The 12,948-nt window shown below is 41.5% G+C and overlaps 2 long non-coding RNA genes across 11 annotated transcripts in view; one reads left to right on the top strand and one right to left on the bottom strand.

The window, feature by feature from the left end:
- Positions 1-1,512: 1,512 nt before the first annotated feature.
- Positions 1,513-11,143, bottom strand: LOC145539927 (uncharacterized). Its single transcript, XR_014078070.1, has 2 exons — positions 10,578-11,143; positions 1,513-4,014 (listed from the first exon to the last, which is right to left on the bottom strand). It is a non-coding gene; the product is annotated as an uncharacterized LOC145539927 (long non-coding RNA).
- Positions 10,963-12,948, top strand: part of LOC145539926 (uncharacterized) — a 32,650-nt gene continuing 30,664 nt past the window's right edge. For 2 of the 10 annotated variants that reach the window (XR_014078066.1, XR_014078062.1), the window contains exon 1: positions 11,720-11,804. This is a non-coding gene — a long non-coding RNA (uncharacterized LOC145539926). Of the gene's footprint in view, positions 11,407-11,719; positions 12,326-12,948 lie in introns of those variants that run through there. The other 8 variants (XR_014078065.1, XR_014078061.1, XR_014078063.1 and 5 more) reach the window with 7 other exon arrangements.

Below are 12,948 nucleotides of genomic sequence, written 5' to 3'. Positions count from 1 at the left end.
AGGAAAATAATGACAGTTGTGTGGAGAAGTTGGAAGTCTCCAAACATTGCTGGTGGAAATCTAAAGTGGTTCAGCCTTCACAAGAAATAATTTACTGTTTCTTCCATAAATGAAACAAAGAAGTACTACATGATTCAGCAATAGTACTCCTATGTGTATTCTCAAATAGATGGAAACAGATATTCAAACAAAAACCTGTACACAAATATTTGCAGTATATATAGTTGCAATGGCCAAAAGGCGGAAATAGTCTAAAGGCCCATCAATGGAGGAGTGAATAGCAAAATGCGTCTTTTAGCTATTGAAAGGAGTGAAACACTGATACATTCTGTAACATAGATGAACCTGGCAAACATGCTCATAAAAGAAGTCATATACAGAAAGCTCATATTTTATTGAGATGAAATACCCAGAATAGGCAAGTTCACCCTGAGAGCAGATTAGCATTTGCCAGAGGCTGTGAGGAAGAGGGAATGGGGAATGACTGCTTTGATGGGCATGAAGTTTTCATTTGGAACAATGGAAAAGTTCTGGAACTTAGTAGTCTGGTGACGATCATCTACCATTGTGAATGTATATATGGTCACCGAAGTGTAGACTTAAAAAAGGTCCAAAAGGTGAATTGTATGTTGTGTGTATTTTGCTTGCATGCATGCGTGCTCAGTCGAATCCAACTCTTTGCGATCCCACGGACTCTCACCCATCAGGCTTCTCTGTCCATGAAATTCTCCAGGCAAGAATACTGGAATAGGTTGCCATTTCCTACTCCAGGGGATCTTCCTGACAGGGATCAAATTTGTCTCTCCTAAATCTCCTGCATTGGCAGGAAGATTCTTTACCACTAAGCCACCTGGAAAGTTATGTGTATTTTGTGTATGTGGTGTGAAAAGTAGCTCAGTTGTGTCCTACTCTTTGTGACCCCATGGACTGCAGCCTGCCAGGCTCCTCTGTCCATGGAATCCCCCAGGCCAAAACACTGGAGTGGGTAGCTGTTCCCTTCTCCAGGGGATCTTCCCAACTTAGGGATTGAACCTAGGTCTCCCACATTGCAGGCAGATTCTGTACCATCCGAGCCACATTTACCACAGTTTAAAAAGAAAGTTAAGAAATGGAAGAATTTAGCTCTAGGTAGAGACAGACTATCATTTTTAAGAATGTTTTAACCATAAGATAAGTCACAGAGAACAGAATTATAGATTTGATGTGATAAAGGAAAACAACTGGTGTCCTAGAAACTGAATATAAATGAAAATATCACTATAAAGGTATAATAAGAATATTTTAAGACACACATCACATACATGCACATACACACATACACAGCCCAAAACCACCCCAGTCACTACAAAAAAATTCTAAAGAATGCTTTCAATCTTTAGATTGAAAGCTGACGGATCATGCCCTAAATTGAATTCTTAAGAAGCAGCCCTTACAAAGAGGTTGTCAGAAAACTTTCCACAAGTAACTTCTAGAACCAGAGACTGTCATAGTGAATTCTATCAAAACATCATGGTACAAGTAATTCCACAACTCATTTATTGCAGTGGTATAACATTGAAATAAAACACAAGTCTGACGATACATAAAAATAAAGACATATCAATATTAACCATGAAGATGGAATCCTGAAAAAATCAGTTAATCCAAAAATATATAAAAGATAGTTTCCAAAAATTAATTAGCTTTGTCTCAAGAAAACAAATTTACTTTAATATTAAAAAGAAATTACTCAATGAAATACCTATGTTCACAAGTTAAACTATGACCATCCCAATACTTGCATCAAAATTTCTTAGTAAAATCCAAAATGCATTCAAAAGCAAAACAACTTGTAGAAAAGTAAGGATAAGCATTGTGCCTGCTTAAGTTAGTAAAAGTAATTATAACTCTTGGTCCATAATCATCCTGTATAATGGTTAAACTTTGTGAACTTACTCTTTCTGAGCAGGAAGAAAACAGGGTAACTTTTCATCATCTTTGTACCAAAGGAGATGATCCACAAAACAGGGCAAGAAAAGGACTAGCATAAGTTTGGGAAAGGAAGAAACATATTTTCCCCATTCAGTTCTGTTCAGTTCAGTCACTCAGTTGTGTCCGACTCTTTGCGACCCCATGAACTCCAGCATGCCAGGCCTCTCTGTCCATCACCAACTCCCGGAGTCCACCCAAACCCATGACCATCGAGTCGATGCCATCCAGCCATCTCATCCTCTGTTGTGCCCTTCTCCTCCTGCCCTCAATCCTTCCCAGCATCAGGGTCCTTTCCGATGAGTCAGCTCTTCGCATCAGGTGGCCAAGGTATTAGAGTTTCAGCTTCAACATCAGTCCTTCCAATGAACACCCAGGACTGATCTCCTTTAGGATGGACTGGTTGGATCTCCTTGCAGTCCAAGGGACTCTCAAGAGTCTTCTCCTATATCACAGTTCAAAAGCATCAACTCTTCAGTGCTCAGCTTTCTTTATAGTCCAACTCTTACATCCATACATGACCACTGGAAAAACCATAGCCTTGACTAGACGGACCTTTGTTGGGAAAGTAATGTCTCTGCCTTTTAATATGCTGTCTCGGTTGGTCATAACTTTCCTTCCAAGGAGTAAGCGCCTTTTAATTTCATGGCTGAAGTCACCATCTGCAGTGATTTTGGAGCCCAGAAAAATAAAGTCAGCCACTGTCTCCACTGTTTCCCCACCTATTTGCCATGAAGTGATGGGACCGGGTTTTCTGAATGTTGAGCTTTAAGCCAACTTTTTCACTCTCCTCTTTCACTTTCATCAAGAGGCTTTTTAGTTCTTCTTCACCTTCTGCCATAAGGGTGGTGTCATCTGCGTATCTGAGGTTATTGATATTTCTCCCAGGAATCTTGATTCCAGCTTGTGCTTCCTCCAGCCCAGTGTTTCTCGTGATGTACTCTGCATATAAGTTAAATAAGCAGGGTGACAATATACAGCCTTGATGTACTCCTTGTCCTATTTTGAACCAGTCCGTTGTTCCATGTCCAGTTCTAACTGTTGCTTCCTGACCTGCATATAGATTTCTCAAGAGGTAGATCAGGTGGTCTGGTATTCCCATCTCTTTCAGAATTTTCCACAGTTTATTTTGTTCCACACAGTCAAAGGCTTTGGCATAGTCAATAAAGCAGAAATAGATGTTTTTCTGGAATTCTCTTGCTTTTTCTATGATCCAGCGGATATTGGCAATTTGATCTCTGGTTCCTCTGCCTTTTCTAAAACCAGCTTGAATATCTGGAAGTTCACAGTTCTTGTATTGCTGAAGCCTGGCTTGGAGAATTTTGAGCATTACTTTACTAGCGTGTGAGATGAGTGCAATTGAGCAGTAGTTTGAACATTCTTTAGCATTGCCTTTCTTTGGGATTGGAATGAAAACTGAGCTTTTCAGTCCTATGGCCACTGCTGAGTTTTCCATATTTGCTGGCATATCGAGTGCAGCACTTTCACAGAGTCATCTTTCAGGATTTGAAATAGCTCAACTGGAATTCCATCACCTCCACTAGCTTTGTTCGTAGTGATGTTTCCTAAGGCCCACTTGACTTCACATTCCAGGATGTCTGGCTCCAGGTGAGTGGTCACACCATCGTAATTATCTGGGTCGTGAAGATCTTTTTTGTACAGTTCTTCTGTGTATTCTTGCCACCTCTTCTTAATATCTTCTGCTTCTGTTAGGTCCATACCATTTCTGTCCTATTGAGCCCATCTTTGCATGAAATGTTCCCTTGGTATCTCTAACTTTCTTGAAGAGATCCCTAGTCTTTCCCATTCTATTTTTTCCCTCTATTTCTTTGCATTGATCTCTGAGGAAGGCTTTCTTATCTCTCCTTGCTATTCTTTGGAACTCTGAATTCAAATGGGTATATCTTTCCTTTTCTCCTTTGCTTTTCTCTTCCCATCTTTTCACAGCTATTTGTAAGGCTTCCCCAGACAGCCATTTTGCTTTTTTACATTTCTTTTTCTTGGGAATAGTCTTGATTCCTTAGATGTCATTAAAGTCCAAAGAACCTAGGGTTTAAAAAAATAGAAGCTTAAAAAAATAGAAGTAAGAGAGCCTCACAAGTGGATAAAAATATCACTATAAAATAAGCAGTAAATTTGTTTATGTCAGAAACAAACTCTATTTCTATAGGATAAAGTTTAATGTTGAGATACTCTCTAAATAGCATAGAAATATCAAGCAACTATATATACAAAGGCAAAAGACATGAGAGCACTAAGAGAAAAAGTATATGACTCTGTTAAGAAATATTAAAGCCCTAAATAAATGTTAATATACTTTATATTCAGAGACTCAAAGCTATAATATGTTAGTGATGACAAGTTTCAGAAATAATATATGAATATTACAGAATCCAAACTATTTCTGAAAAACGATTATTCCAACTACAGAATGATACGCACAATGTCAAGAATAGTCAAAGAAATTTGTAAGAAGGAGAATGTGTAAATAGTTGTTCTAGGAGATATCAAAATAAATCATTATAAAGCTAAATCATTAAATACAATGATTTTGGTCCAGGAGGTCCCTATGAAACACAGTAGAATTCCTGGAAATCAACCTACACCTTTTCCCAGTCCTGATATATGATGGAGGAAGTAAAGTGGGAAAAGAGTCTTTCACAAAAAAGATGTTCTTTTCCACAAATTATCTTAGATATTTCTGATATAATGCAATTATTTTATCAGAAAATGCACTGAACATCTGTTTTATACAAACAAATCTATTAAATATTTTGGAATTAATATAGAGAATATCTTCAAGAGTTTAGGCCAGATACATTTTTCTCAAATGTTTAAAAAAAGAAATACAAATAAAAATATTTTAAAACAATTAACATAAAGTGAATGTAATAACCAGTCCTATGGAGGAGGAAAGCCTGGCGTGCTGCAGTCTATGGGGTCGCAAAGAGTCACACATGTCTTAGCAACTGAACAACAACAACAACAATGGAGGAGGAAGATATCTGCCACAACATAACTGCAAATTCTGGTATGTAGCTGTATTAGGATAAGCAAAATTTATTTTGGATAAAAATAGAATTAAGTATAAACGAAAAGACAAGGGAAAGAGAAACAAAAGGACAACAAATACTCTTCTGAAAATAGATGATTGTGGAGAAGATCATGGAAACAGCAGAAATATTGTAATTAGTAGTAGAAAGAAAAAAGAGTGATATACATTGCAGAAGTAGATAAAAGGAAGAATGAAGAAAATGACTTGAAATATTAATTGGTAGGAAAAATCATTGAATATATATTTAAACAAAAACTCTAAAAAACAAACGCATGCAAGTTGAAGAGAAAATGCCACCGAGAAAAGAGACAAGGAATAAAAATAGAATAGGGGTTAAGACACACTCTTAAAGTGTAAAGGACAAAGAAAAAAATAATAAAAGAAAATGGGCAAAAAGGCTACGCAGTCAATAGATGACATATTTTGATCTATAATCTAGTATACATGATTATCTTAATTACACAGAAGAGGTTTTTTTGAAAATTAACAAAAATTAAAGAAGAAAAATGGAAATGACCAAAGAAGCCAAGGAAGAAATTTTAAGAGAAAAGAATTCAGGAAAAGGGGAATTACTAATAGAATAGAAAGCAAAAATAAACTGAAGAAATTTTAAAAGTTGATGTAGTAAAACCACAATGTAATCATACCATAAAATTTTTTTTATAAAACCAATACAAAGAAGAAATTGAAATGGGGGGATGTAAGAGATAGGAGCATGAGTTTAGATTTGGAAAGGAGAATAGAATGAGTAGGAGAGATTCCAGAAAAGTCTGAGTATCTCCTTGCAGCCCTGAGACCCCAGTCACACCAGCATCCTTACCAAAGCTGGTCTCAGTGGCCCAGTGCAGGCAGGTTAACTCTCACACGCTGCGCTGAAAAGTAAAGACAGGCAGCCAGAGTTATGGGGAAGGGGCTGTGTGATTTCATCTCCCCCTGGGCACTAAGTTGTTTGTTATCCAAAGTGGAAATGGCCTCAAGTACAGGGACTCAGTCTGGCACGCCCAGGGGAGCCTAAATTGCCCTCTCTGATGCCATGTGTCTCCTGTTAGTTATTAGATTCATCATTTTCAAATGTGCCATTACCTTCTGAGGTAATAGATTGTTCCTGAGTTGGACTAAGCTTGGTAATTATCCCTCAGGGTTCTAGAACTATGCCAGGAAGATAATCATAAGTTAATTCTCTCAGCTGACAAAAATTATGTCAATATTCAGTGTTACACTGGTCACCATGTATCATCCTTGAGGCTGGAGCACTGACTGTTCAGAGCTGAAATTCAGGTTTCTGAAATTTCCATATAAAGCGAATGTATTGCTTTATCTTATTCATTGACCAAACTAATTTTTATTTGAATTTGCAGTATAAAACAGTGATATAATTTATGCAGTTTCAAACACATGAAAAATTTACATTTTAAAATGTAAACCTTTTAGTTTTAAATAAATGTATTCACAGGCAGTTGTAAAAATAGTCCAGAGAAGTCCCATTAACCTTCCCAATGTTGCACCTTTCATAATTATAAAAATTTTTATTGATGTAATATGCATGTATAGTCATATAATTTTGTCACCTGTGGAGATTTGCATAACTATCATCTCCATCAAGATGCAAAGCTGGGGGTCCAGTGGTTAAGACTTGGGCTTTCACTGCCGTGGACCTGGATTCTCTACCTGGTCAGGAAACTAATATCTCACAAGCCACAGTGTAGTCAAACAAAAATACGAAACTGTTCCATCCACACAAAGTTTTCCTTCATGCTACCTCTTATTCACTACAATTTAGTTTTTTCAAGAACATTATCTAAATATAATCATATCATTTTGCCACATATGATCTTAGGTGATTTGCTTTTATCACATAACATTATTCTTTGGATCCATCCAAGCTGTTGTACATTTCAAGAGCTCAGTCCTTCTGCTTTCCTAGGGTTAAGTTCACTCTTCTTTTTCTACATCTTTAAGGAGTAAAGTTATTTACTGGATTGGGAGCTTTCTTTTTTTAAAAAAAAACTTCATATTTACCCTTATAAATTTCTCTCTGAGACTTCACTGTTTTGCACAAGTTTTGGTGTTCTCTTTTTCATTCTTTAAGTATTTTCTACTTTTTTTTCTTTTGGTAAAACATGCCTTATACAAAATTTCCCACCTTGCTCATTTTTTCGTGTACATTTCAGTGGTATTGAATATATTCATAATGCTGTGCTGCTATCACTAGCATCCACCTTTTGATGGATGGAACTTTTTTTTATCTTATGAAAAAACTCTATACACACTACAGGCATTGTTGTTGTTTATTCGCTCAGTTATGTCCGACTCTTTGCAACCCCATGGCCTGCAGCACACCAAGCTTCCCTGTCCTTCACCATCTCTCAGAGTTTGCTCAAATTCATGTCCATTGAGTCAGTGATGCCATCCAACCATATTGTCCTCTGTCATTCCCCTTCTCCTGTCTTCAATCTCTCCCAGCATCAGGGTCTTTTCCAATGGGTCGGCTCTCCACATCACGTGGCCAAAACACTGTAGCTTAAGCTTCAGCAGCAGGCCTTCCAAAGAATATTCAGGGATGATTTCCTTTAGGATTGACTGGTTTGATCTCCTTGCTGTCCAAGGGACACTCAAGAGTCTTCTCCAACACCACAGTTTGAAAGCATCAGGTCTTTGGCACTCAGCCTTCTTTATGGTCCAACTCTCATATCCATCCATGACTATTGGAAAAACCATAGCTTTGACTACATAGACCTTTGAGGGCAAAGTAAAGTCTCTTTTTAATATGTTGTCTAGGTTTTTCATAGCTTTTCTTCCAAGGAGCAAGCATCTTTTAATTTGGTGACTGCAGTCACCAACCATGGTGATTTTGTAGCCCAAGAAAATAAAGTGTGTCACTTTATTTTATATCCAGCTTGTACATCTGGAAGTTCTCAGTTCACATTCTGTTGAAGCCTAGCTTGGAGGATTTCTAGCATTACTTTGCTAGCATGTGAATTGAGGGCAATTGTGCAGATGTTTAAGCTGGATTTAGAAAAGGCAGAGGAACCAGAGATCAATTAACCCTTTCTTTGGGATTGGAATGAAAACTGACCTTTTCCAGTCTTGTGGCCACTGCTGAGTTTTCCAAATTAGCTGGCATATTGAGTGCAGCACTTTAATGGCATCATCTTTTAGGATTTGAACTAGCTCAGCTCCATCACCTCCACTAGTTTTAATTATAGTAATGCTTCCTAAGACCAACTTGACTTCACACTCCAGGATGTCTGGTGGAGTGATCACACCATTGTGGTTATCTGGGTCATTAAGAACAATTTTTGTACAGTCCTTCTGTGTATTCTTGACACCTCTTCTTACTATCTTCTGCTTCTATAAAGTCCATATAATTTCTGTCCTTTATTGTGCCCATCTTTGCATGAAATGTTCCCTTAGTATCTCTAATTTTCTTGAAGAGATCTCTAGTCTTTCCTCTATTTTTTTGTTTTTTTCACTTAAGAAGCTTTTCTTATCTCTCCTTAGGTGACGTGCCTACTTTAGTCCAGTGGCCATTCCTGGTGGCATGCAAAGTTTGGCAGGCCCAAACCCTGTCCCTACTACTGAGAAAAGTAAGGACTGTAACAGGTCTCCAAGCACTGTCCTCAGGAAGGTTTTTGTTGGGGTTTTTTTGAGCAAAGTAGGCTTCCCAGGTTGCCCAGTGGTAAAGAATTCACCTACCAATGCAGGAGACACAGGAGATGTGGGTTTGACCCCTGGGTCAGGAAGATCCCCTGGAGAAGGAAATGGCAACCCATTCCAGCATTCTTGCCTAGAAAATCCCATGGACTGAGAAGCCTGGAGGGCTACTGTCCACGGGGTTGCAAGGACTGAGTGACTTAACATGGGGTTCAGAGAAGTTAAGTAAACTACAAAGCTCGCACAACAAGAAAGTGGTTATATGTCATTCTTTTCATGTATGAATTTGCTAATATTTTGTTGAGATTTTTATTCTGTGTTCATGAGAGATACTGCCTGCAATTTTCTTTTCTTGTTATGTCCTTGTCCAGATGGGTATCAGGGATGTGCTGGACTCCAAAATGCCTTGAGAAGTATTCACATCTTTATTTTCTAAAAATGATCAGCCACACTCAGTGCAACTTCCAGCCCTGAAATAGTGAGTACTTTGAGGGGGAGGCAGCAGGAATTGAGATTTGGGTCCCTCAATTATTTGGGTCCCACAATTACAACAAAGAACCCAAATGGGCAAAGAACGGAGTTCACACAGTTCTAATGGTTGGTGTTGGTTGGTGTAGGAGGGAAGACAGCCATACTTGGACACAGGGTCAGGAAGTTTCCCCAGGCCTCCAGACTGGACACTGTGTCCTTTTTGTGTGGAAAGGAGCCAGGTAGTAAAAGTCCTACACATTCTGACTTTGTTTCCTTCAGATGACTCTCTCTATTCCTCAGTTCTGTTACAGGTAGGTTCTGCCTCCCTCCCACCTGGGTCAGCTTCTCACAGAGATATCCAGGCTGGACTGTAGAGGTAAAATACGTTAATTCTTCCAGAGAAAGTGAAAAATGGGAACGATCCTAACTCAGCGTATAAGACTGGCATAACTTTGATGTAAAATTTTACAAAGACATTAATGGAAAGGGAAAATAAAAATTGAAGGTCAAGTCTATAATTCCTAAACAAAATATTAAAAATTTAAATTTAACAACATAAAACAGTAAAGGATAGTACATTGCAATCAAATGGATTTAGTCCCAAAAAGCAAATTGATTCAGTGTTCAAAAATCAACTTAAGCAATTAACCATATCAACAGAACAAACAAATAAATCATAGCATTTCAATGCAAAAATATCACTGTAGGGACTTCCCTGGAGGTCCAATGGTTAAGAGACCACCTTCGAGCGCAGACAGTGGAGGTTCAATGACTGGTCACGCAACTAAGATCCCACATGCATCCAAAAACCAAAACAAAACAGAAACAGCATAGTAACAAATTCAATAGAAACTTTTAAAAATGGTCCACATCAAAAAAAATCTTTAAAAATGATCCACATTAAAAAAATCTTTTAAAAAGAAAAGAAATATCACTGTAAAAACTACACATCTATTTATGATAAAAAAAAAAAGAAAAGAAAAAGATTTGGGAAACTATGAACAGAAGGAAATGTACTTAACCTGATAGTGCATCTACATCACACTTAACACCAACCATCACACTTGCTGGTGAAATCTTAAATTCTTTCTTCTTGAGATTGAAAACAAGATACAAATACCTGGCATTATTTTATTGGTTTTTTGTTTGTTTGTTTCTGTTTACGGAGTAAACAGAAAACGAGAGATATTCACTACAGTCTAACCCTTGGTTCCAGAGTAGGCATGCATGTGCGCTTTCTCTCGAGCACACACGCAAACTGCATGCTGGGATAATAGCATCTCACCCGTCACCGGTGGGTGTGGACGATCCCAAGGCATTTCCAGTATTTATACAATACCTCGCTTGGAAAAACACCCAAAGAGCCTCACACACATAGACTCATCCAGCAGAATTAAGTATAAAGGCTCCTGGGCACAGACTTACGCACCCACCAGGCCTTCGCTTCCTGGAGATGCGCGTCTGCTTCCTTGGTCTGATCTGGACTCTCCAGGCGGCTGGACTGCCGGCTGCGGAACGAGTCGGTGGGTAGGGCCGGGCGAATCCTGTCAGCTCTTCCCTCCCGCCCCCCTCCATCTTCGACACTTCACCGCGTTCCAAGGGCTCCTGTCCCGCGTTGGCGCCTTGGCGACCTGCTGCCCGGGAGAGCGCAGTTTCTGGACGCGCTGCCGGAAAAGGGAGTCAGTCTGGGGTCTGGATGCTTCTTGATCCAAGGACATGCGTGGGGAGGGGCCGCGCGCGGAGACAAGGACTTCTCCCGACTCCTTCCGGGCATGTCTTCGTCCATAGACGCGCGGTTTCCAAATTAGCTTGGTGTCTAAGTGAGTTGCTCCCTGCGTATGGAAAGCCTGGCAGAGAGTCCCGGGGAGCCGCCACTCTGCCCCTCTTCCTCATCTCTCGCCTGAGGCCAACCCTTGCAAGCCCAGCGGCACCAAGGAGGAACTCCTGGAGATCCTTCCAGTCGCCCGCGGCAACGCACCCTCCCACCCTGGGACTGGGGCGTGCAGATCCTTCCAAGGTGCACGCGGGTTCGGCGCTCGTGTCCTGTGGGGTCACAGTCTGAAGAGGCGCTCCCTGACTTCCGCGCTGACGACCGCCAGGAATGACAAGCCTGGGCAGACAGGTTCCGGGCAGCGGACTAGCTTCCAGGAGCTGGGTGGCATCTCCGCCCCGCGCCCCTTTGTGAGGCCGCCTGCGGGCCGCATGCTGTCCACCGGGGGCCAGTACGCTCTGAAGAGGGAAAAACCCGTGCCCAAGAGGTATGTGCGTGGCAGAGGTGGGGGGTGGGAGGGCAGCGAAGACCCGGAAACCTGGTTGGGGGTGCGGAGGGAGTCTTAGTCCTCCCGCGGCCCTCAACCCAGCTCTCTGCGGGTCTCCCGGGGGTTCGATCGCCGGCTTTATCGACTCGGGAAGAATAGATTTCATTTTAGAGTCCCCTCCTCACCCCTGACACCCCTGCTGGGTTCTTCACAAGTTCAAAGCCGAATTCGGCCTGGGGTCGGGCTAGCGACCCTAGTTCCGGGAATCACCGGGTTTCGGGATTTGTGACGTGTGCCTCGGGGGCCGGCGCTCGCGACTAAGGCTGGGTTTTCTGAGCGAACACACGTGCCGGTAGGGGTCCCGGATCACAGTGCGGCTGGAAGGGACAGGTCTCCAGGTATGGGAGACCCTACCCCTTTACAGACTAGATGCCGAGACCTGCTGGGAGAGGACCCCTAGGGGGTGAGGACCCCTGCAGGTGCGCGTCTGGCCCGAACTGACCCGGAAGGGGCCCCTCCAGGCCCTGTGGGGGTGGCGGGAGGACGCTTCTGAGGACAATGGATCGGAAGTCCAGTGGAGGAGACGCTCCTTGGTCAGAGACCCTGGCCAGACTCCGAGGGTCTTTGCGCGGCGCCGAGTGCTGGGGCGGCCCCCGAGGCTGCAAGAAGCCGCGCGGTCTTCCAAGCTCTTCCCAGGCCCTGGAGACCCGCGCTTCTCACTCAGGGGGCGCAGTGTTCTCAGCGCCAGAGGCGCGTCCATATCTGAGAATTTTCTAGTTACATCTATATTTTAAATACAAAAAAATGCCTTGAGAGAAGGAAGATACAAAAGAGGAGCTGTTCGGTGATTCCATTTACATCAAGTGTCGATCTACCCATAGCAGCCAGGAAGTGGGGCCGGGGGAGCGACTGATAGAAGGTAAGGGGTTTCCTTTGGGGGATGAAAAAGTCCTGGAACTAGACAGTGGTACTGGGGACCCAATATTGTGCGTATACTTAATGCCACTGAATGGCATACTTTACAATTACTAAAATGGCAGCGTTTTTTGTTATGTGGATTTTACCACATACACACACAAAAAGCTACCGCTCAGCTTCTCCGAGGGAGCGCCAGTATCCCAGAACGAAGCCTGTCAGACGTTCTCTCTCCAGGTCAGCGAGCCTCTAATCACTGGTTAATCGGAAAAGAATGTTGCAAATAACTTACACATTTTAAGTGACCGCACCAACATATATGAATTTGCCAATCTCGTGACGCTGGTCCATTTTACTGCATAAATCGTTCCCATAATGTACTGTCTACAGTTTAAAGAGCTTGGATCACAATCCAGATATGAGACAGTTTTCTCCCGTGTTTCACAGGAACACCTAATCCAAAAGCAACTATTTTTTTCAACCAGGCTTCCTTGACTCTTTCCAAAGTACCCAGGATTGTTTTCTTAGAAACTGTACTCTTGTTTCCTTAATCATGATAAACAAGAGCTGACATGAGATGATCTGAGGACTTTGAACAATGATTCTCGGTTAGCACACAGCTCGTTG

Source organism: Giraffa tippelskirchi, chromosome 2 (genome assembly GCF_054371585.1).
Source record: "Giraffa tippelskirchi isolate mGirTip1 chromosome 2, T2T-mGirTip1v1.2.pri, whole genome shotgun sequence".
NCBI classification, from domain to species: domain Eukaryota; kingdom Metazoa; phylum Chordata; class Mammalia; order Artiodactyla; family Giraffidae; genus Giraffa; species Giraffa tippelskirchi.
This window is presented reverse-complemented; position numbering and strand designations above follow the sequence as displayed.